General features: G+C 35.7%; 1 long non-coding RNA gene and 1 other non-coding gene across 2 annotated transcripts in view; both read right to left on the bottom strand.

Annotated features, from left to right (window-relative positions):
- Positions 1–1,130: 1,130 nt before the first annotated feature.
- The window catches only part of LOC132667306 (uncharacterized), a 47,129-nt gene continuing 22,312 nt past the window's right edge, over positions 1,131–25,947 (bottom strand). Inside the window, exons 2-3 of the long non-coding RNA XR_009605074.3 lie at positions 11,361–11,431; positions 1,131–2,160 (exon numbers count right to left, since the gene is read on the bottom strand). This is a non-coding gene — a long non-coding RNA (uncharacterized LOC132667306). The remainder of the gene's footprint in view (positions 2,161–11,360; positions 11,432–25,947) is intronic.
- Positions 4,293–4,398, bottom strand: LOC132668094 (U6 spliceosomal RNA). The gene has a single exon (XR_009605464.1). It is a non-coding gene; the product is annotated as a U6 spliceosomal RNA (small nuclear RNA).

The raw sequence follows: 25,947 nt of genomic DNA on the forward strand, positions 1-25,947 counted from the left end.
TGGATTTGTTTTTAAATCATAATTTCCTGACTTAAAAAAAAGCATTTATCATCTCTTACAGTTTCTGAGAATCACATATTCAGGGGCAACTCACCTGGATGATTTTGACTAAGTGTCTCTTATGAGGTTTTAGTCAAATGGGGGCCAGAGATACAGTTACCAGAAGCCATGACTGGCTTTGGAAAATCCACTCTCAAGGTAGATCACTCACTCAATCACTTGGCTGGCAAGTTGTTTCTCATTATTATGAAGAAGCCTCAGTTCATTCTCATACATCCCTTTCCATAAGGCTACTTGAATGTCCTTACAATAGGACAGATGGCTTTATCCAGAGTAAATGATCCAAGAGAGGACAAAGTAGAAACTGAAGTATTTTTTATGACCTAGTTTTGAGAATTATACAAAACCAATTCTACAGTATTCTATTTTTCACACAGACCACACACGATTCAAAGCGGGGGGAGTACCACAGCCAGATGCAAATACTAGAACTGGAACATAGGGGGCCATCTTGGAAGCTAGCTCCCACACTGCCTTCTAGTGATAGAAAATAGATATTAAACACAAGAAGTATAAATAAAGTACACAGTATGGTCAAAGATGTTAAGTGCTATGAATGAGAGGAAAGAAAAAAAGACCACAGTTAGGGAATGGAGAGAGCAGTTTGCAGTGATAGTCAGTGTTGGCCTTATTAAAAAGATGATAGTTTTGTAAAGACCTGAAGAAAGGAATTTTATAATGCTGATATTCTAATAATATACTGCCATATTTTATTTATTTCAAAGGGTATCATATTTTCAAGCACAGAATCAATTTGATGTATTAAGAAAACATATTTCTTATTATGTCTAAGGCTACATACAAAGCTTATAAAAGCCTCTTTCCAAGGATTTGGTGTTCACAGGCCTTGTATAAGAGGATTGCAAGTTAGTAGTAAAAGGATTTACAGTGATTCTTAGTGATGTTATTTATTTGTAAATTCTTAACCATTTTTAAAAGTCATTGAGCTATTCCTCTTAAAAAGCAGCATCTAATATTTGAGGCATACAAAACAATGTATTTAACTAATAAAGTATAATAACACTTTATAAGATTTATTATATTTACTTTCTAATATTTACTCATATTTTTGTATATACTGTTTTTCACTCAAATTTACTTTATGTACCATATTCCATTGTGTGGAGAGAGCACAATTCATACTTTCTCTGGTCAATAAATACATAGTTCCAGTCATCCTTGCCATTAAAAATAATCATTCTAGGAAAATTCTTAGACAAGCTTTTATTTTTTTTAATATAATATATTGACAAGTTAGCTAACATACAGTGTATACAGTGTGCTCTTGGATTTGGGAGAAGATTCCCATGATTCATCACTTACATACAACACCCAGTGCTCATCCCAACAAGTGCCCTCCTCAATGCCCATCACCCATTTTCCTGTCTCCCTCTCTCCCTGTCATCAGCCTTTAGTTTGTTCTCTGTATTTAAGAGTCTGTTATGGTTTGTCTCTCTCTCTGTTTGAAACTATTTTTCCCCCTTCTCTTCCCCCATGGTCTTCTGTTAAGTTTCTCAAATTCCACATATGAGTGAAAATATATGATATCTGCCTTTGACTGACTTATTTTACTTAGCATTATATCCTCAAGTTCCATCCACATTGTTGCAAATGGCAGGATTTCATTCCTTCTCATTGCCAAGTAGCATTCCACTGTATATATAAATCACATCTTTACCCATTCATCAGTTGATGGATATAATTTGGCTATTGTTGAAAGTGCTGCTATAAACATTGGGGTACATGTGCCCCTATGAATCAGCACTCCTGTATCCTTTAAATAAATTCCTAGTAGTGCTATTGCTGGATTGTAGGGTAATTGTATTTTTAATTTTTTGAGGAAACTTCACACTGTTTTCCAGAGTGGCTGTACCAGTTTGCATTCCCACCAACAATGCAAGAGGGTTCCTGTTTCTCCATATCCTCATCAACATCTGTTGTTTCTTAAGTTGTTAATTTCAGTCACTCTGGCCAGTGTGAGGTGGTATCTCAATGTGGTTTTGATTTGTATTTCCCTGATGATGAGTGATGTTGAGCATCTCTTCATGTGTCTGTTGGCCATCTGAATGTCTTCTTTGGAAAGGCACTAGACAGGCTTTTCTAAGGTAGACATGAAGTAGGTCAAAACACCATTTATAGTAATAATAATAATAAAGATAGATACCAGGAACAAATTTAACAAATATTTTACACCTTTCTGTAGACAAATATAAATCCTCATTGAGACAAATAGAGATGTATACCATATTCATCAATTGACACAAAATTTCAATTCTTTTTAAACTAATGCTCTTTAATTGTAATTTCAATAAAAATCTTACATAGTTTCGAAGAAATTTCACAGCTGATTATAAATTAATTTGAATGTATGAAAAAATAAGAACAGCTAAAAATTCTTTTAAAATATTTATTTAATTAGTTTTGATAGAGAAAGAGAGACTGCGTGCACAGAGATAGGGCAGAAAGGATCCAAAGCAGGCTCCACGCTGACAGCAGAGAGCCTGATGCAGGGCTCAAACTCATGAACCGTGATATCATGACCTGAGCTAAAGTTGGACGCTTAACTGACTGAGCCACCCAGGTGCCCCAACAGCTAAAAAATTCTTAACAAAGAAAACAAGTAAGTTTTGGGAACTTTTCCTATCCAGATACAGTAGAGTTCAAAACCACCTGATTTTCATTATATATAATGATTACTTTTTTCCTTAGGTAGATTTATCATTCTGGAAGAAACAATCAATATCAAATGCATGTCAACATCTTAGTCTCATTGTATATCAAAATTGCAACTAAAAACTATTAAAACTCATTGTTAGTGTGTAAATTTTCCCTTGCTGGGACTAAATAACTACAAAGTAAAATTATTAAATTAATTTTATGTATAGGTTTTAATGATTTTTATCAGGGATATTTGTTTAATTTACAATAATAATTGACTGATGGTATTCTGATAGCATTCCCATAGACTCGTCAGAATCTTTTCTCTGAGGTGACTGTCAGTTTCAAACTGTGTGGTTTGAGAGACCTAAATGTCTTTGATCACATCCTTAAAGGATGTGGGAATAAGAACAAAGCCTAAATTTCCTATACACGGATGCCAGGTCCAACAGGAGCTCTATCACTTCACCTGATACATGCTTTGTTCTCTTCCCACCATAATAGGATCAGAGATTGTACTAAAATATTTTGATTTCTCCTCTAGCCAGGCACAAATTCAATATGGTTGCTTAATAAAATTTATTGTACACACTAATTTATAATAAAGGAAATTTTCAATCAGAATATAGCTTTCAAATATACATAAATGGACATGAAAATGACACATTTTCCATTGGCTTACAGGAAGAACATAATAACTAATGTTCCACTTCACACATTACCCATCTTAAATTTTATAATTTATGGTAGTAATATTTGCTTTTTGCCTCAAAAATGTTTCCCCTTTTTCTTGATTTAATTACTTTTTCTAGGAAGCCTTTCTAGGAACTCACTACCCTCTCTTTGTGTGATGCTTTTGTAGTTCCTTATTCCACTAAATTGTTCACATGACTGTTTTTCCTTACAGATTGTAATCTTTTGAGAACAGAGATGGCATCTTATTCATCTGTGTACACAACCAACTGGAAAGTAAAGGGCCTTCCTCACAAGGAATGTCAAATCCTTGAACTGTTATTTCTGCTACCACATCAACCATGATGTGTTTACTTTCATAATCAATTCTTTCACAGCTTCCATCTAGTTTTACTTACAGCCTTTTGAGGGTTGTTTTTCAGAAAATTATTGCATAACCTTTTGTTCACACCAATTTATGATGTCATTGGCCCATGCTACATTTTACTTAATGTTTCCCATATGTCAAGCACAGTGCTAAGTACTAGGTATATAAACATGAAGAATACATAGCCTACCCTTAAATAATTCAAAGACCAGTCATACAGAATACAAAAACTAATAATTACAGTGCAATACTGTGCTATAACATAGACAGGAACAGAGTGATCTAGAAACATACATTTAGTGACTGGTTCTGGCTACTTGAGAACAGATTCAAAGAGCTTAACAGATTGGCAGATGTTGCTACATAAAGAAGAAGGAAGCAAATTTGAGGAAGAATGTATGCAAAGATATGCAATCAAGAAAGGATGAGGCAGGTCTCGTGAATATGGAGCTGCTGTCAATGTTCGGAACACAGGGTATCTGATGTGGAGAGAAGAAATGTTGGGAAGTTGGTCAGTAAACTAGAACAAATCTTAGGGACCATGTTGTCCTTGCACAGGAGCCATGCTAATCTTCTTTATATTGTTCTAATTTTACTGTATGTGCTGCTGAAGCAAGCACTTAGAAGCAATGTTAAGGAATGTATGTTTTATCTGTGGTAACATAATGCTGGAGGCAGGATGAGGACAGGTTTGGAGGTGAGGAAGTTTGTGGCAGAAGGACCAATCAGGAGGCTTTTAAATCTTCTAGAGAAAACATGAGGTGACCTTTCAAATGGTGGAGGCATTGTGGGGCACAAAGATTAATTTGGTTGATGTTAATGAAATAAACTCAAATGAGCAAAATAGAAAGAAGAATCAGTAGGATAGAGAAGCTAAGGGTGATTCCTTGTTTCTTCTATGAAACACTGAACATGAGAAGAATCTCTCTAGGTTTAAATAATGTTTGGAGTGCCTGGAAGACAAACAGGCAGACATGTCTAGTAGATAATGCATCTAGAATTCAAGAGTAAATTTGCGACTCACTGATTAGAAGTTTTCCCCTTATATCTGGTAATGAAAACCATGAAAGTAGATCAGATCACCCAAAGTTTAAATGGTAAATAAAAACTAAAGACAGAAAAGAGTAGAACTTGAGTCATCCACCAATATATAAATAGTGACCAGACAGAGGAAAAGGATCCTATGAAGAATCCCAAATAGACTAATCGAAATGATAAGTAGAAGCTGTGAGAGAATAGGAAATTACTGTTGAAAACTGCAAATCCCTCATATGAGAGAAAAGCTTAGTTAAATTTGTCAAATAAGAAGAAACTGCCATGAAGGTTGGAAAAGCCATTCAGGGAAGGGCAGGAGTCAGAGACTCAATAACCAAAGTTTGAGGACATTAAGTATTTCTTAATAAGAGTGATACTGAAAGGAAGGAGAGATATAAGTGCAGTCATTTGAGCAGGATAATGGAAGCCTGTTTGTTTTTGTTTTTTGTTTTTTACAACCTGAAAAGAAAGAGGTAAAAGAATAGGCAAATTTTTGGTAGAGAAAATAGACAAGATAATGGGATAAAATCTCTTTATAAGTGATGGGAACTGAGATACTGGTGTATTAGTTTCATACTGATGTTGTATCTTGGTAGCCTACAACAACAAAAATTATTATCTTACAGTTCTGGAGGTCAGAAGTCCAAAATGGGTTTTATCAGGATAAAAAAATCAAGATGTTAGTAGGGCTGAGCTCCTTTCTGGAGGCTATAGAGGATGATCCATTTGCTTGCCTTTTGAAGCTTCTAGAAGCTATCTGCATTCCTTCGTTTATAGCTTCATCTCCATCTTTAAAGCCAGCAGCATGAGATCTTCAAATCTCTCTCTCTCTGTCTCTCTCTCTCTCTCTCTCTCTCTGTCTCTCTGTCTCTCTCTCTCTCTCTCTCTCACACACACACACACACACCCCTCAACTTCTGTTGTCAAATCTTCATATCGCCTCTGACTCTGACCTTGTATATCCTTTTTACAAGGATCTTGTGAGCAAAGTGGGCCAACTCAGATAATCCAGAACAATCTCCTTATCTCAAGATTCTATACTTAATCATCTGCAAAGTCTCTTTTGTCATATAATTTTTTTTTAAGTTTTATTTATTTTTGAGACAGAGAGAGACAGAGCATGAACGGGGGAGGGTCAGAGAGAGGGAGACACAGAATCTGAAACAGGCTCCAGGCTCTGAGCTGTCAGCACAGAGCCCGAGACGGGGCTCGAACTCACGGACCGCGAGATCATGACCTGAGCCGAAGTCGGCCGCTTAACCGACTAAGCCACCCAGGCGCCACCTCTTTTGTCATATAAAGTGAAATATTTACAAGGGCCATATATGAAGATGTTGACATTTTGGGGGGAGCATTATTCTGTTTACCACACCGAGTAAGAGTGAGTGATTAAACTAGGAAAGGAAAATCAACTCCTCTTCTTTTAATAGGAAACAAGAAGGAGACCAGAGTATATGATGTCATATTCAAGTCAGAAACAAAGTTTGGAACTGGTCCTGTCTAATGGCCATATTTTCTTCTTGGCAGCATTGGGAGGGTGAAGTATGCCATTGACAAGAGGAACACATTTTTGGAAAACCCAGTAAAGTCAGTTGCAGAGAACACGATAAAAAAAGGGGAAGAGACCATGAAGAAGCATGCAGGAACTCCAGTGGAGCTAGAAAGCATAAGACCTATGTGGAGCTTATTGACTTAACTTGGAGATTTGTCCAGCAACACTTTGCAGCCTGGGAACAGAATCAAAGAAATGAATAGTTGGATTCATCAAGTGATGATGTCTGAAGGGTGGCTGTAGTTGGGAAAATAAGGATAAATGGAAGCAAGGATCCTGGTGAATATATATTATCATTGAAACCACTGATCCTAGCATTAGTCTTGGTCAGATTCATTCTTCCCTGATTTTGAAATTTTGTAAAAATGTATTTAATATACAAGCTATGTGTGTGTTTGTGTATGTGTGTATGTGTGTGTGTGTATGTGTATATGGGTGTGTGTGTGTGTATGAGAGACAGAGAGATTCCCAAGCCTTGGAAATGCAAATTTCTTAGCTATAGCATTGACAGATCAATATCCTTATGTATTCAAATTACAAAATCATGTCAGTAACCAAAGTAACTTGGTGGAAGCTGAAACATAAAAGTAGATTAGGATGATTAATAAAACCATCCTCATTCTTCTAGTACATCATATTAAATTTTTCTGAAATCAGTTTTTGACTGGCTGATTAATTTTACTGAAAGTTTGTTTAACAAAGTTTAAAGCAAATCAGCAAATAGAGTTTTCCCACTGGTACAGATAAAAATATAATTTACTACATAATTATTTTGTAATTACTTTGTCATCAGATATCTTTTATGAGAAATTTAACTCTATCTCCCATGTAATCTGTTCCATTTAGTTTAACTCTGGGTGTCATTATTCACATTTTATCAGTTATAATTCATTAAAATATTATGCCAATTTCATTAGCAGGTCAAAGCCTGTCAGTCAACATTCTAGAAAGCTACAATCATTTCATTATTGAACATTTTAATTCTAAATTTCCCTAACTAGGAATATACTGGCAAGCTCTTCACCCAGTATGAAAAATATTTGTGTTTAATTTGTGTTTTTTCCTTAAAATATTACACTATGTTTTGTTTATTTAACTACCCTACTACTTTCCCATTGTTCTTTTCTTGGCCTCATTTGCACAGACAACCAAGTGGATCTAATTAATTTAGAATATTTTAAACCACTTAGAAAATTAGGTGCATGTTAAAGTCACATAAAGAACTTTACAAAAATACAGATAGTGATGAGATCATTAAATGTTTTTGAAGATAAGAAACGCCATATTCAGTGCCCTAGATCAAGATTACTCTTATAGCAGCTGGCAGTAGATCAGAGGCAGGGACTCCAGACAGGAGCACATTCCCATAGCTAGTGTGCTAAGTAATGTAGTCCTAAACCAAGACTATGGCCATAATCATGACAAGATTATTAGAAATGGAAGAGAAATAGATAAAATAGGTCTCAAAGAAGCTGCCCTAACCATCCCACAGAGTTGTTCTGGAAACAGTGTGAAATTACAAAGGGAAAAAGTTAGAAAAGTCACAATTCTTTACATGTCTAAGTCCTCACATTATTCATTATGTAGGAACCCATTTCTCTCTCAGGGCTCTGTGCTTCACCGGAAAGGTTTTGTGAGAGAAGAGTTCATGCAAGCCACAACAAACTTCTGTAGTCAGTATTTATAGCCTGCTTTTGCAATGGGATATTAAGTATTTTTATTACCTCCTTAGAAAAATTATTTACATATTATCTTTTTAAAAATGAAAGCTGTTTGGGAAAAATATTTGTGTTGTTTAAATGTTTACATATATAACATCCAATATTATGCTCTGAGCCATTGTCTTTTTTTTGGAATAAAATTATGTGCCAGTATTCATAAATTTTGATAAATCAGAAAAGTAGCATTTCTCATTTTTTCTGCCATTTTATCCAAATGAATTAGTAATAAATTCAAGTTAATAAAATTTTAAAATGCAGCATAATAATAAAAGTATTCAATATTTAAATGTGACATCGATTTTTACTATTAGAGAATAAAGAAATGAAAATATACCAAAATTAGTTGTATCTAATGTCCGTGTTAGTTTTTCATCAAGTTTCCATGTCATGGAATTTTCCTTATTGTCCCTTGTTAGTGCTTATATCTCAGAATAATCTACTGAGTAACTATGACTTTAGAAGTTTGAAACTGAACGAGGGATAGTTAAAACATAAGGCATTAAATTTTGTGAACGATTAGTCAACAGATAATTAGTCATATTGGCAACAACTACATTCACAGGGTATAAATGCCAGACAATGGCTGAAATAAGTGTGTTTCAGAGAATATCAGCTACAGGCAATCATTGTTACTATAGTAAACAAGAAAAATAAAACTGTATCACATTGCAATGCTTATTCCCAGAGGAAAAAAATACCTCTTATATGCTTATATACATATCAGATATCAAACCCAAATAAGCTACTTTAAATGGGCACTCAGGATTCGCTTTTAATTCAGCAAGAAGGTGCCACTGCAACATTAATATACAAAATATTTACTCACCTCTGCATACATTAATCTTTTAAAATTTTGATAAACATCACTCATCATCAGGGAAATACAAATCAAAACCACCATGAGATACCACCTTACACCTGTCAGAATGGCTAACATTAACAACTCAGGCAACAGCAGATGTTGGCGAGGATGCGGAGAAAGAGGATCTGTTTTGTATTGTTGGTGGGAATGCAAGCTGGTGCAGCCACTCTGGAAAACAGTATGGAGGTTCCTCAAAAAATTAAAAATAGAACTACCTTGTGACCCAGCAATTGCACCACTAGGCATTTATCCATGGGATACAGGTGTTTTGTTTCAAAGGGACACATGCACCCCTTGTTTATAGCAGCACTATCAACAATAGCCAAAGTATGGAAAGACCCCAAATGTCCATCAATGGATGAATGGATAAAGAAGATGTGGTATTTATATATAATGGAGTATTATTCGTCAATCAAAAAGAATGAAATCTTGCCATTTGCAACTACATGGATGGAACTGGAGGGTATTATGCTAAATGAAATTGGAGAAAGACATATGACTTCACTCATATGAAGACTTTAAGAGACAAAACAGATGAACATAAGGGAAGGGAAACAAAAATAACATAAAAACAGGGAGGGGGACAAATCAGAAAAGACTCATAAATATGGAGAACAAACAGGGTTATTGGAGGGGTTGTGGGAGGGGGGATGGGCTGAATGGGTAAGGGGCATTAAGGAATCTACTCCTAAAATCGTTTCACTATATGCTAACTAATTTGGATGTAAATTAAAAAAATAAATAAATAAAATTTAAAAAAATAAGTAAAACCGTAAAAATAAAATAAAATAAAAATAAACTATTATGAAACTATAAAAGAAGATAAATTATAATAATAAAAGAGTATGGGTCATTTTAAGTTAATATATATATATATATATATATATATATATATATATATATATATATATATAAACAGTGGTGCCTGAGTGGCTCAGTCGGTTAAGCATCCGACTTTGCTCAGGTCATGATCTCACTGTTCCTGGGTTCAAGCACCACATCTGGCTCTGTGCTGACAGCTCAGAGCCTGCAGCCTACTTCGGATTCTGTGTCTCCTCTCTCTGCTCCGCCCCCAATTGTGCTTTGTCTCTCTCTCTCTCTCTCAGAAGTAAATAAACATTAAAAAACTTAGAAAAACATAAACTAAATAAATTCAGAAAGTAATTTTCTTATTTTACTAAGGAGTCACCATCGGTTTCCTTTGAGTAGCCTCTCCATTAGTACATTTAAAATATAATAAACAGGGGTCCCTGGGTAGCTCAGTCAGGTAAACGTCAGACCCTTGATTTTGGCTCAGGTCATGATCGCACAGTTCATGATTTCAGGCCCCACACTGGGCTCTGTGCTGGCAGCAAGGAGTCTGCTTGAGATTCTCTGTGTCCTGTCTCCCTCTCTCTGCCCCTCCCCTGATCATGCTCTCAACAACAAATAAAGAAACTGAAAAAATATAATAAACAATAAATATGTATATATAATAAACAAAAATTTGACTAATATTTTCAGAAGTATCTATTCCAAAATGAGTTTATTTATTCTATTCTATTATATTTAGAATATAATTATATTATAGAGTTTATATATTCTATTTATTGTGTAAGTCCCTTTTAAACTGAGGAAATGAAGAACATGTTTTCCTAAAATATTTTTTGCTGATTTTTTCCCAATCAAATTAAGATTCAGCTATATTGAGAAGATAACTCCTACTCAACATATTTCAAAATGGACACCAGAGACAATATCCATAATCCTGTTGGGTTTCACATCAGTTTATACTTTTAAGATTATCTCATGACTTTAAAGTTGAGGTAAACCTGTGTAATACATACCTCACACTTAAAAATTGGTGATTCAATCATAAATGTCTTCATTTTCCTGATTTTCATTTTGCTGTTTACTACCTAATTAACCAATAGCATTGCATGAAATATTTAACATAATTACTTCTATAAAATACCTCAGCCTAAAGTAAATCAACCTAATTTACAATTCCAACTTCATCCTAAACTGGGTATTTGTGAACTTGAATTATTTTAAAAACTTTTTCTAAATCCTAATTGGTTTCATTGTAGATAGCAAGGGAATAGAAGTTAAATTCCTTATATTTCTACTTTCCTCAGTCTCTCTCTTTAGCTACAACTCAATCTTTCTCTCTTGAGATAGTCCTAGAAATGATACAGAGATGAGATAATAATAGAGCTTTCCTTCTATTCCCAGAGGTGGTTATATTCTGACCCAAGAGAAATAGGAGAGTTATCACAATAATTCTGACTTTTTCCAAACTTCTTTTAAACTCTGAAGAGAATGACAAATAATAAACTCAACAACTCCAGAAGCCAACTTAGTTTACCTAATCTTCGATAATCAACTTGACAAATGGTATTTTCAGTATATTTAATTGTATAATTATGGTACCTTTTTTTCCATTTACAAGTCAATGCATTCAGCGAGCATGTGCATTTTTCTTTCCAAAATATTTAGTTACTCTAAAGAAAAAAAGAGACGTATTAGTGTATGAATTCCCTCTGAAATTTTTATTGCTTTTCCCATTACTCTTCTTAGTTATAGCTCCAAGTATGAAATTATCTACTCATCAATATATTAGGCAAAATTCAACCTAACTGGCACATTGAGAATAATTCACAATCTGTTGGATTAAATCACTGAAACTTTTGAGCAAATAATAATTAATTCTCTTGCTACAAAGAAGCACAAAACACACTTTCCATTATAAACATAAAGGAAAGAATATGGTTTTAGATCTAGCCAGACTTGGGCAGTGACTTTAGGCAGTTTACTTGATTTTTTTGGACATCAGTTTTTTCATCTTTAAAATAGGGATAAAATGTCTACCTCGTAGGACTAAATAAAAATACACCTTGTGTCTGACCCATAATCATATTCAATAAATAAGAGCAGAAGAGGGGGAGGAAAAGGAGATGATTATTATGATGCAGCCATTACTATCTGAAGTCAAACAATCCCATTCCCTCCCTTAACCTCTCCTTCATTCACTCCCCTATCACTAAAAGTACCTACTTTCCTCAACCTTGGCCTTTCTCACATAACTGTAGAGTTTCTCAAAACTAGTGGAGTCTCTCTAGATTTGTAGACTCTTGACTTAGCCTGATACTAGTCAAGAATTTGGCAGATTCCAAAGGGTCCAAATATTTTTAGTTAGAGATGGAGGCCACATTAATAGAGTTCAGCCGGCTTCACCTCCTCCCTAATATGATTTAGTGCTAATATTTGGGGCGCAATGATTCAAAATGACTGACAATATGGTGCGCCTGGGTGGCTCAGTCAGTTAAGCGTCCAACTTCGGCTCAGGTCCTGATCTCGCGGTTTGTGAGTTCGAGCCCCGCGTCGGGCTCTGTGCTACAGCTCAGAGCCTGAAGTCTGCTTCAGATTCTGTGTCTCCCTCTCCCCCTGTCCCTCCCCTGCTCATGCTCTGACTCTGTCTTTAAATAATAAATAAACATTTTTTAAAAATTCAAAATGACTGACAATATGAACCAAGTCTAGTTCCCTAGAAAAGGTCAAGCTGACTATGTGTATTGTAATATTTTATTTGTTCTAGCTTCCTCCTAGACTCAGAGAAGTAGGATTCTTTGTTTTCCACAAGGAATCAATTCCCTCTACAAAAGCATTTTGGTTGCCACACTGTAGGTGGATATTAATTACTTTTAGATGTTTTGACTACAGATATTTGTCTCAATAGACTCAGGTAGATATAAACTCAGCTTTACAAGGTCCATTCTTTTCCATGCTAGTGGACACTATGCAGGCCTACACTCTTCAAAATTACTATGGCCTAAGTCAGATCCATCAGGAAATAGTGAGACAGAGATGTGTTTGCAAGAAGGTTACTGAGCAAGGCTCTTGAGACTAATACCTTTGAAAAGAATGCAGGAGGCCACAGTGAGCAGAGGGAGAGGTTAAATCACCACGAATGTGAAATAAAGGGCTCAGCTGAATTGGCAGGGAGATTTGGAGGTAGACTAGCCTTTTAGAGTCATCCAGGATTAAAGCAGAGTCCTGGCCTTTTTTCATCCTGCATTACTGGTTGCTTCCTTGGAAGAGGCTTTGCCCTGTGTTGCTGAAAGCAATTGCTGGGGAGGCACTCAGCTGGAACAGTTGGTAGCCAACACACCTGGCAGTTTGAAGAATGCTTCATCGTAAAGGGAGGTGTGGATGGTGCACTGCAAAATTCACTACCTACTGCTAACCAACCATCATTTACTTTTAGTGCTTCAGAATAAAATATTTTATGGAAATTGGGGGGGAAAAGCATATATATTATGATGAAACAGTCTTTGTCATAGTGACATTTCAGTAACTTTACCAGGTGAAAATATAACAATCCTTTAAAGGGAGTATTTTTCTTTTATCCACACCACAAACTGGGGCTTCAGGGGCCAACCTGCAAATATAACAACTGATGATCACAGGCCTTGCTATTCTACAGCATTAAGGATTCCAGAGAGAATACTGACCAACTAACAGCAGTAAGAAGGCTGAGAATGGTGAATCATAGTAAGTTGAAGACGTGTGGAATAAATCAGGCCAGAAGTGCCTGAAAAATTGCAGGCAGTCTAGATTTTAGAAACTAATAAACCTAAAGACAATAGTGTAAACTGTGTCATAACTTGGTACTTACATTGGTATCTACAATCCTTATTCACCAGCAGCTCTTTCTACACCAGTGTTTCCCAGTGGACTCCTCCTGTGCACCAGTCTCAAAGGATAGTCATGAAAGGAAGTTCTAGGTCCAATGTGATTGGGAAACTCACCATTCGAAAATCCCCCTTTGAGGCTGCAGTGTTTGTTAGGATATTAAAGTCTCAAGAAGTCAGTCTGCCCACTTTTTTTCACCTCATCATTTTTCACATTCACACAGTTATACCATCTTTTTTTCATGGAACCTTTATTATTCTAAAGAAATCATGTCCTGGAGAAATGAAGCTAGGTCATCCTTCTCCATATAATTCTAAAATGTATTATGGAAAAAAAATACTTCAATTAAGAAACAGTCTGCTTTGGGGCGCCTGGGTGGCTCAGCCGGCTGAGCGTCCGACTTTGGCTCAGGTCATGATCTCGCGGTCTGTGAGTTCAAGCCCCGCGTCGGGCTCTGTACTGACAACTCAGAGCCTGGAGCCTGCTTCAGATTCTGTGTCTCTCTCTCTCTCTGCCCCTCCCCCGCTCATGCTCTGTCTCTCTCTCTGTCAAAAATAAATAAACATTAAAAAAATTTTAAATAAAAAAAGAACAGTCTGCTTTGGGGCACGTGGGTGACTCAGTTAAGCGTCTGATTTCAGCTCAGATCATTACCTTGCGGTTTGTGAGTTAAAGCCCCACATCAGGCTCTATGCTGACAGCTCAGAGCCTGGAGCCTGCTTTGGATTCTGTGACTTCCTCTCCCTCTGCCCCTCCCCGACTCTCACTCTGTCTCTCTCTCTCTCTCTCCCTCTCTCTCTCTCTGTCCCTCCCCCACTTCATGCTCTGTCTCTCAAAAAGAGATAAACAAACAAAAAGAATTTGAAAAAAAAAAAAAAAAAAAAAAAGAAACAGCCTGCTTTGTCAGCACAATCAAAATATACTCTTGTGGATATCTTTTACTGAAATTCCTCTAGGAAATTTAGGCAAAACACATTGCAACTTCAGTGTCAACAAAATACTATTTCTGTCAGTGAGTCACATGTATCTACATACTTATTTTCTTACCTATTCAAAATAATCCAGTAAAACATGATTCACTTTTTTATATATACCAACATTAGAATGTCTATGTGTGTATCACTGCAGAAAAAGCCAGAAAAGCCAGAAAGGCCTTTCTTAGTTGAGATGGGATGCAGCCAAAATAAACTGACAAAACCTTTCTACATGCCATGGCATGGGCAGAGAATATGTGTCACATGGAAGAAGCAGGGCTTTGCAGGGACACGATAAAGGGATCCAATTCCAGTTTCATTCCCTATCCAGGTAACCTTGTCCAACTGGTTCACTCCTTTGATCTCAGTTTGCACACATGTAATACAAAGATGACATCATCTATTTTGAAAGTTATGCCGGAAATTAAACAAAATAACATTTGTATCGGGAAATAAACTCAATGAGACCTTGCTTAACAAACAGTACTGTTTTTTACCTAGCCCCTTTTCTTATTCCTGCTAGATGATTCAGAGGAATGAGAGGCAGATTTTTCCAAAAATTATTTTCTTCAAAACCTCCCTTTTCTTCAAATTATTTTTTTATTAAAGTTTTTTACTAATTTATTTTGAGAGAGAGAGGGAGAGATACAGCGAGCACAAGTCGGGGAGGGCCAGAGAGGAGAGAAGAATCCCAATCAGGCTCTCCACCATCAGCACAGAGCCCAGTGCAGGGCTTGAACTCCGAACTGTGGGATCATGACCTAAGCTGAGATCGAGAGTTGGACACTTAACCTACTATGTTAAGGCACCCCCAAATTTTGTAAAGTCATGTTTTTATTGATAGTATAGGCAAGTATAAGAACAGACATTGAAAGGAAAATTATCAGGATAGCATGAATCAGAAACATGATAATGGGAAGCTTAGAGACTAGAAAAGACAAAAGCCTTTATCCAAGGCTGTCCCTAACCTTCTGTCTCTTGAAGGTTTTTGTAAAAGGAGAAAGTCCTATAACTACTTTATAATTTTGGTATTTTTCCTACAATTTAGACATTTTATCATTAATGGGTAGTTATAACTATTTCTACCTGCCAATTAACAATAAATCCATTGCGCAGTTTGAATGTCTGTACCCTGACAGCATGAGTGCTCATAATATAAAATGCAAATTAAAAGTTAAAAGTCAGTACTCTTCACTTACCATATTGGCAAAAATCAGAAAGTTTGATAACATGCTGTGTTTGCAAAGGTTGATGTAAACCAAAATTGGTACAACATAGGGAAGACAACTTGGTAACAGTCGGCAAAATCTGAAATGCATCCTTCTTGACTCAGCAATACCATTTCTAGCAATTTATTGTGTAAATATTCTCTCATGTGCAAAACAAAGTGTGTTCCAATGTACAGCACCATTGATTATAATAAAAGCCTAAAAACAGCCTAAATTGTTATTATTTAAGAACTATTTAAATAGTTTAGTACATCTATAAGGTAGAGTAATATTTATAATTAACTGTATACCATTTATAATAATACTAGTCTTCAAGATACATTATAAAGTAAAAAAGCAAGTTAAAGAATATTGAAAAATATAAAATGTATCTACATCCAATAGGCATAGATTATCATCTCTGGAAAGACATCTAAGAACCTGATAGCAGTTGCCTTCAGGGAGGTATATAGTGACTAAGAAGGCCTTACAATTCCCTTAGCTTGACTACACCTTAGACAAGCTAATTCGTGACTCTAGACCCCTGACAACATTTTTCATAAAGCACTTACTTTAGAAAACTTATACTTGTAAATTCTTTATCCCTTTGAGAAGTAAATCTTTTAAAATGTCCTTTGCCTCTTTTTTAACCCAGAACCATCTTTCTCAAGGACCTGGGAGCCATCTCTTTGATATGTAACCATCAAGGAAGACAGCCCCTATCTCCCAGTTTCTATGGGAAGGTAGGAGGCTAATACCTAGGGAGGTGACTTGCTCTGAGTTATGAAACTACTTCCTGTCATAAAGAAAAAGTTTAATTTTCCCTTGGGTAAGGTAAATTAGCAAATACAGGTGACCTATGATTTCTCCAGCCCAGATCCAAAAAACTCTCCTACTCCCCCTCCCTGCTCCCCGCATTTTTTTTTAGTAGAATTGGGCTCAGACAGAGTTTTGGTATCTCTCCCTGTTGCAATAGCCTTGAATGAAGTCTTTGTTGCATGTTTATCAGCTGCAATTTTTGCTTTGACATTGGGATATAGGGTATCTAATCAAGAGGGAGACTTACTTTCCACTTCAATATCTTTTTGTATATTTTTACATTTTTTCATAAGCATGGATTGCCTACCTATTCAAAATGTTTCAATTAAACAACCTAACAAAATCCTTAGTGCAGTCTACAACCTCTGGAAATATAGGTTAAGTTATCCTGAAGAGATTCATCCAGCCACCTTTGGTTTTGAGATACTACGCAAAATATTCTAATGGGAAAATAAAATTTCCAGTTAAACAATGTGAACTGAAACTAAAATGGGAACATGTCCTTAATTCCTTCAAATAGTGTTCTTAATACAGAGAAAATGTTTTAGTTTAGTTGCATGAAAATTACAATGAGCTCTTCAATGAGAACTTAATATTTTCCAGAGATGCTACATAGACAATTATTCTTTATATCTATCCTATTTGGGTCACCCTAAGCTCAATATATATTTTAACTATTGAAGCCTTCAAGCTACAGGTATACATTCAATCAAGCCATTTACTTTGTGATGATTTGCATTCAAAGCAAAATAAGAAGGGATAAAGATTCATATTTACGAAGTCAATATAATCCATTTTTCAGAGACATATTCTGAAACATACAGTAAGAAAAAAAGTCCTCAGTTTTTATGGTCAGTTATGCTAGTCATGGTTTAAAAGTCCTTGGGGTGCCTGGGTGGCTCAGTCAGTTAAATTTCTGACTTCAGCTCAGGTCATGATCTCATGGTTGGTGGGCTTGAGTCCTGCATCAGGCTCTGTGCTGACAGCTCAGAGCCTAGAGCCTGCCTTGGAATCTGTGTCTCCCTCTCTCTCCGTCCCTCTCCTGCCTGTGCTCTGTCTCTGTCTCTCAAAATAAATAAATGTTAAATTTTTTTTAAAAAAGTCAGGTCCTTCTTTAAGAGGTAAACTTCAAACTCAGAGAACTTAGTAAGCAATTAGTTTGTCAATATTGAGGTTGTTATGTGAGAGTATTTTAACACTACTCTCAGTGGAAAATGGCTTTTTCCTTGACTCTATATTATCATCATCTGTGCTGTGGTGTATTATTTTTATCGCTAATTTTGTTTTTAAAAAAAGAAAGGGTATAGGATAATTGAAAAAGACTTTTAAGTATAATTTAAGATAAGGGAAGAGACAGATGCCCTTTAAATATAATATAACCTTTAATGTTTGATGTGCATACCTTGGAAACCCTTCACAGTGAGAGACGGTTGATTTTTTTTCACTGTCTGGAATTGACTAAAACTGAAAGCAAGCTGCCAACTGGAATCTGCACTACCTCTGGGGCTTCATCCTTTACAACTTCCTCTGAATCCATCCTATATAAAGCATGTTCCATGGATTAACAGCATTGGAATTAGCTGGGACCTTGTTAAAGAAGAAGAATCTCAGGCCCACCCCAAAATTCTTAATCAAAATCTGCACTTTAAACAAAATTTCCAGGTGATTTGTATGCACATTCAAGAATGAGAAGTAATACTCTAGATCTGAATGTCCTCTCCCCTCCTACTCAGCAAAGATTAGCTGTGATAGAGGCTTAAAGAGTTCTTAGACCAAAGAGGAAAAGATCCTATGGTCTCCCTGCCCACAGCCTCTCCCTTCTATTCTTACTGGCATGCCACTACCAAAATGGTCTTCCCAAAATATTGTTTGTGATATGTTCCTCATAACCACTACAATAACATACTCATTTGCAGTATTTTTTCAACTTACAAAGTGCTTTCAGGTAATTTGAGTTTTCATGCTGGACCATTACCCTGCCCTAACTTTCAATGATTCCTAATTGAATATTAAAGAAAATTCAATCTTCTGACCCAATCTGGCCCCACTGACCCCTCCTACCAACTATCTCAAAACCAACACTTTAATTTGGCCTCACAACCCAGATGTACCCAGCTGGACTTCCTTGTTCACACATGTCTCTTTCTAAGAAATCAACACCATTCCAATTTCCTGAAATGCAGCTGAAAATCTAAAATAGCACCTTAATAGTTCCTTTAGAACTAGTAAAATTTCTGGTCCTTTCCTTCACATGTAAACCTCAAATTCAGAGAAATTAGTAGGTAATTAGTTTGTCACTATTAATAAGTAATTGATTTGTCAATATTAAGACTAAGTTGTCTTAGTCTCTTTCAGCCACTATAACAAAATACCACAGACTGAGTTGTTTGTAAACAACAGAAAATTATTTCTCATAGTTGTGGAGGTTGGAAGTCCAAGAAAAGAAAAGTCCAAGAAAAGACTTCTCATTGTAACTTCACATGGTGAAAGAAGCTAGGGAGCTCCATGGAGCCTCATTTGTAAGGGCATTAACATCACTCATGAGGGTTTTTCCTTCATGACCTAATCAACTCCCAAAGACTTCCACCTCTTAATTCCATCACCTTTGGGGTTTAAGATTTCAACAAATAATGTTGGGGGGGGGGCACAAACATTCAGATGATAGAAAATACCAAATAAATTAATTATAAAATATTTGAAAAAGGCATTTACCATTCTTTGTGATCATGACTGTTGCCTGCTACTTATAAGCCAAATGTAAAATGGACAGAACGAAAACACTACAATATAAATAGAAAATGAAAACAAAATTCAAAATTATTAACATAGTAAAAAATAGGTAAAAGGAAGCATGCTTTGGGTGTCTCAGTCAGTTGAGTGTCTGACTCTTGATTTGGACTCAGGTCATGATCTTATGGTTTATGGAATCGAGCCCTGTGTCAAGCTCTGTGCTGATAGTGCAAACCTGCTTCAGATTCTCTCTCTCCCTCTCTCTCTGCCCCTCACCCACTCATTCTCTCTCCCTCTCTCTCTGCCCCTCACCCACTCATTCTCTCTCCCTCTCTCTCTCTCTCAAAATAAGTTAATGAACTTTAAAAAAAATAAAACATAAATAAAATTACATAATTAGCTTAAATGCTGGGGAGAAGAAATAAAAGTATAGTTTTTGTATGCAATTGAAGTTAAATGGCTAAAAATAGACTTAAAATAGATTAAAGTAGACTTTTACAACTGTGAGATGTTTTATGTAAGCCTTATGATAACTACAAAAAAGAAACCTTGAATAGATGCACAACTATAACAAGAAAGGAATCAAAGCATACCACTACTAAAAAAATCAAGAAAGAAATCACAAAGGAAGACAGCAAAAAGAAAAGAGAAATTACAAACAGAAAATGACAACAGTGTACCCTTACCTATCAATAATTTGTTTAAATGTAAATGGATTGAGTTCTCCAGTCAAAAGACACAGAGTGGCTAAATGGATTAAAAAACAGTAGGCAACAACATGCTACTAACATGAAACTCACTTTAAGGACACTCATGGACTGAAAGTAAAAGGATGCAGAAAGATATTCCATGCAAATGGAAACCAAAAGAGAACAGAGTAGGCTATACTTATATCAGACAAAATAGACTTTCAGTCAAAATTGAACAAAAGAGACAAAAAGAAGTTCACTATATTATAAAGGGCCAATTAATCAAGATGATATAACAGTTGTAAATATACATGCACCCAACAATGGAGCATGTAAACATATTAAGCAAACATTATCAGAACTAAAGAAAACAATAGATAGCAGTAACAGAAGGGGACTTTAATACCAACTTGCATCAATGGATAGATCTTACAGACAGAAAAGCAATTAAAAAAAAAAACAGCAGACTTGAATAACATTTTAAACTATATTGGCCTAACAGATATCTACAAAACATTCCATCCAAAATAATTAGAATATACATTATTCTCAAGCACACATAGGATGTTATCCAGGATAAATCACATCCTGGGTCATAAAACAAGTCTTAATAATTTAAGAAAATTGAAATCATATCAAGTATCTTTTCTGATCACAATGGTATAAAACTACAAATCAACTATAAAAAGGAAAACTGAAAAATTCACAAAAATATATGGAGATTAAACATGTTACTGAATAACCAGTGGATCAAAGAAGAAATTTTAAAAATTCCTAAAATATCTTGAGACAAATGAAAATGGAAATACAGTACACTAAATTTATGGGATGCAGCAAAAGCAGTTCTAAGAAGACTGTTCATAGCTGTAACTGCCTACATCCGTTCCGTTCCGTTCCCTTCCCTTCCGTTCCCTTCCATTCCCTTCTGTTCCCTTCCCTTCCTTCAGGAGCTCATAATCTCTTGATCTTTCCTGTGTCTGTCTGTGGTACTGCAGGTTCTCTACAGGTGTCTCAAGCTGTCTTGCTTTCTTGTTCTCTGTAGCCTGAAGACTTCTAGAGTATGCCAGATCCCATCAGTACTCCAAGTGAGGCAAGACAGAAAGCAATCCCTTGGGAAGCCCCCACAAATCTAGAAGGTTTGATGCATGCATCACTGTCCCCTTTCCCATGAGGAAGAAGTCACCAAACTATATCATTTTTTGTCTGCTATCACATGGGTTCTCTGGAGTAGCAGCAAAATACCCAACTATCTTTTGTTTTTATCAGCTCCTAGCCATCTAGGTCATGCCAGGTTCCAAGAGCATTCCAAGATAGGTGAGGCAGAAAACAGTCCCCCAGTTGGCCCCCCAAAATCTGGAATGTTGGACACATAATCCAACTCTCCCTCCTGTGGGAGAAGTCATGAGTTGGGGGTTTTCTCCTACTTGTTCAATGCTGAATTGGGGAGAACTACAGCAAGTGAATGTGTGCTCAAAGGCACAAACCTTTGTTTTCAGTGACCCCCAATTTGCCCTTTCTTATCAGCACTTAGATTTAGGCAAGATAAACATCAGTCCCTGAGTAGCCCCCCGGAAAGTTTACAAGTTTGGTATGTGTTCTAGTCTTCAGGAAAATGCTAGAAGCTGAGAGTGCTCTCAGGGTAACACTGCACTGAACTGGGGACAGGGATTATGGCAACTGATCACCAAGAATTTTCCTACTGGCTTTGATGTAGCTGGTTTTGTGTTCAGATGGAGTGTAAGAGCCTCTTAACTGGTAATTGTACTTCTCACGATGGGAATTTGTCTGTCTATTGTTATTGAATCCTTGTTTCCATGGGAGGAAGGAGAAACTGGAACCATGTTGCTGACATTACTACCCTAATATATTCTGTTATTATTCTACCTTTTAGACGTGTTAACTGAATGTGAGGAGTTAGGACACTCCTCAGGCCACTTGGGCTAATGGGCTGATTGCTAGAGCAGAGATTAAACCTAGGTCTTTGATTCCTAAGCTTTTACTCTCAAACCACTATGAACCACCATCACCATACACAGGGATGTATAAGAGGAAAAGACATGATTATAAAATTTATTTTAAAAAATAATTATTCAAATCATATCAAGGATGGAAAAGAAGGCAATGTTTGAGATTTCTCTAACCTTCCTCCATGACTTAGTACTCTCTTGCCTAGACTTGCCAATTATCAAAATTACAATAATTACTGGTCTATTTTTTAAACCACCTTTAATAAGCACAGCTCAAGGAAAAGTAATAACTTCAATGTTATTTTCAGTATGGGGCCAAGGTTATTTTAAAATTATACTATTCACATATTCTTAAGAAAGGCTTCTTGCTTTGGAAATTATGACTGGAAAATATGAACCAAAATGTATCTTCCATCTGTTACTGCTAAGAAAAGATAGAACTATACCTCATTTCTCTCTGATGAGTGTCTTAATGACTGACAGGAAGCTCTATTGTTCATATACTACAACTCAAATTCATTTTTTAAAAGACTACCTGATGAGCCATTAGGATCAGAAAAATCTGAAAAATATACTACTTGCTGGAACAGATCATTAGATTCAGAGTGGTCTCCTGATATAGTCTCTTTCCTTAATTCAGGACAATGATTCTATTTTTTTTCCATATGTTGTCTATGGAGCAAGATAAGGATAAATTATCTTATTTCAAATATCTCTAAGAATTTGAATGTAGCAATGTCACCACATTATCAGAATCATATGGAAGAATCATAGAAAGTTTAAAAATATGCCAGAATGTATAGACAAAACAATTTTCTAACATATGTAATATTCAGAATTCATTTCAAATATATTTTAAACATTAAATTTTAATATTTTATTTTAAAATATTTTATCAGTGGATTTACTCAGTGTTTTTCCTATAGTAAAAGAAAATTTATAAAAACCAAGATAACTGAACAGTAATGCTCACATCTTCATGCAAGATACATCTCAAATTTATTTGGCATTTTGAGTAGAATACAAAAATGGAAAATATTTCCTATAAAGTGAAAATTTTAATAAATCTGATAATAATTAAGAATTCACTTACTCATTAACCTCAACCATCTAATCAGTACACATTTCATTGCCACATATAGTTCAAAGTTCCTCTTTTTTAAAGTTCTGATACCTAATATATCACTTTGATTATGCTCCACATTACAATTTTTTAAATACTAGAAGGCCTTGTTAGCAACATAGATCCCTGAGACCACTGTAAGAGGTATTGTGTCTTAGTCTTAAAGGACAAGCCAGGGACCAATTTTCATTAATTCAACATATACTTATTGAGCGTTTGCTATGTACCAGGCACTATTCGAAGCTTTTGGGGACACAGAAGTGAAAAAACAAACTAAGATCATGCTCTCATGGAGTTTACCTTCTAGAAGGGGAAGGTATACAATAAACAACATAAGAACAAAAAAACTTAATAGAGAATATGTCAATAATAAGTCTTATATAAGAATTAAACCAGGGTAAAGGGGTTGAGGGGGACAGAGGGAATCCTTCCTGATAAGGAAACATGGGAGTAGAGTTACAAAGGATGTGAAGGAGTGAGCCACACAGACCTCCAGAGGAAGAATATTACAGATAGGAAGTGGAGAAAGTCCACAGACACTGAGATGAGTTACGACTGACATTTTCATAGGGAGTAGGAGTGAGTTAAGAGAGGTTTTAGGGGCTACACCGTGTACATTTTTGAGATCATAGTAAAGACTTCAGATTTTAATGTGAGTAAGAAGCAGATGAAAAATTTTAGCAGACAAAAATTTTGAAAAATTTCCTCCTTTTCCAAGAGTGGTGACAAGGATGCCATTGGAAACTACTGCAATAATCCAGACAAATGTTAATGGTGGCATGGACTAAGGTCCATTTCAGATATATATAGAGGGTAGAGCAGAAAGGATTTGCAAGGATGCCAGAAAAAAAAAAAAAAGAGGGAGTTAAAGATTACACTAAGTTTTCTGGTAAGGGCATCTGTAAATATAAGTTGTCATGTGGTGACATTGGTAAACTATAGAAAGAGCTAATGTATATTTTAGAGGGAAAGCATTGGAATCAGAAGTATTATTTTTCAATTTAAGTTTGAAGAGATCCTTTTAAATGTTCACATACGAATGATGAATAAGCATTTCATGATCTGACTGATATTCAAGAAAGACATCAAATTAGAGATAAATATACTGGATTCATCAGCATATTACTGGTGTTTAAAGCACCATTAAGAGGTCAGGAAGATAAGAAAGTAGCCAAGGAGGTTAGAGACAAACAAGGATAGTGTGTGTCCTGGAATCCAAGTAAAGAAAGAGTTTCAAGGATGAAGTTGTGATTGTTTGAGCCAAATGCTGCTGATAGGTAATCTAGGATAAGAACTTGGAAAAGATTTACCAGATTTGGTAACTTGGAGGCTGTTGATAAACTCCACAAGAGTAGTTTCAATGGAATGGTTGAGACAACATTCTGAGTAGAGTAGGTTCAAAAGAGAATAGGAGGGGAAGCAGTAGAGGCAATCAGTATGGATAACTCTTCAGGGTGGTTTCAATTTAAATGGATCTGAGAAATGAGATAAGTACATGGGCTAAGACATGAGATCTAAAAGGGTAGGTGGTTTGTAAATATTTCATTGGGAATGATCTAGTCAGGTAGGGGAAAGTAAAGATGAGAGGAGAGAAGGGAGAATGGTAGGAGCAATGTAGGTTAGAGAAGATGGGCACCAGTGTACAGAAAAGGGGTGAGCCTTAGATGGAGCATAGTTCATTCATATTTAAAAGACTGAAGGCAGAGCTTGAGAGCACAAATTATAAAAGTGCATGTAGTTTTGCTTTTAGAAGATGAAACTTTTCTTTCCTGCCTTTTTTTTTCTTTGTAAAATAACAAAGTTATTAACTGAGAGTGAAGAGGTGAAAGTGGAGTTGGAGACTTGATGAAAGAGGAGAAGGTACAGACTAATTGTCTAGAAAAGTGGAAAAGTGAATTGATTAGGGAAAAGTGGTAGGATTTCTAGGCAGCACTAAGGACCTCTTTATAGTTAGTCATAAATTTTTATCAATTTTTTCCCCAGCCATGTTGAGTTTGTGTGATGACACAGAGAATGTCAGGCGGAGACAGAAACAGAGGTTGTATGATTCATCTACAAGCCAAGGAATACCAAAGGTTGCTAGCCCTCACAAGAAACTGAGAAGCACATAATGGATTCTCTCTCATAGTCCTCAGAAGAAACCAACTCTGCCAACAATGTGATTTTGGACTTCTAGCTTTCAGAATTGTGAGAAAATTACTTTCTGTTCTTTTAGGCCACCCAGCTTGTGATACTTTGCTATGGCAGCCTCGTGAAATATAGGTGGTAAGGACAAACATCAGTGAATTCATAAATTTGGATTGGATTTTTCTCTGAACATATGAATTTTCACTTGCAGGTACAAAATTTTGCTCATCAAGTGCTTATCCTAAATGCAGCCTGAAGAATGCCCCAATCATCTTAAGAGAACTATTATTTGTAAATTCAAATTTCACTGTGTGCTTTCTCTTTTGGATCTTTTCATAACAATGTATTATAAAGCATCATTCCCATCCCTGAAGTACCTCACTGCAAACACTTTTTTATTCTTCTTATTCTCACTGTTTGCCTCCTGTCTTCTCACTGTTTACTTTCTGTCTTCAAATCTGTTTTCTATACTTGATGAAGCATTTCCTTACACGACTTTTAAAAAACTAAAATGATTCAATTAATAAAATATGATCATGCATTTACATAAGAGCATTAAACTTATGTATGCAGTACCAGTAGAATTCATATGCTATTAAAATAAAGTTACTGAGGCTAATAATCTAATAGAGATGAAAAATTTCTATTAACACATAATTCAAAGTCATACTCTAAAATCCAGAGTGCA

The sequence above is a fragment of the Panthera onca genome, chromosome B2 (genome assembly GCF_046562875.1).
Source record: "Panthera onca isolate mPanOnc1 chromosome B2, mPanOnc1 haplotype 2, whole genome shotgun sequence".
In the NCBI taxonomy this organism is placed as follows: Eukaryota; Metazoa; Chordata; class Mammalia; order Carnivora; family Felidae; genus Panthera; species Panthera onca.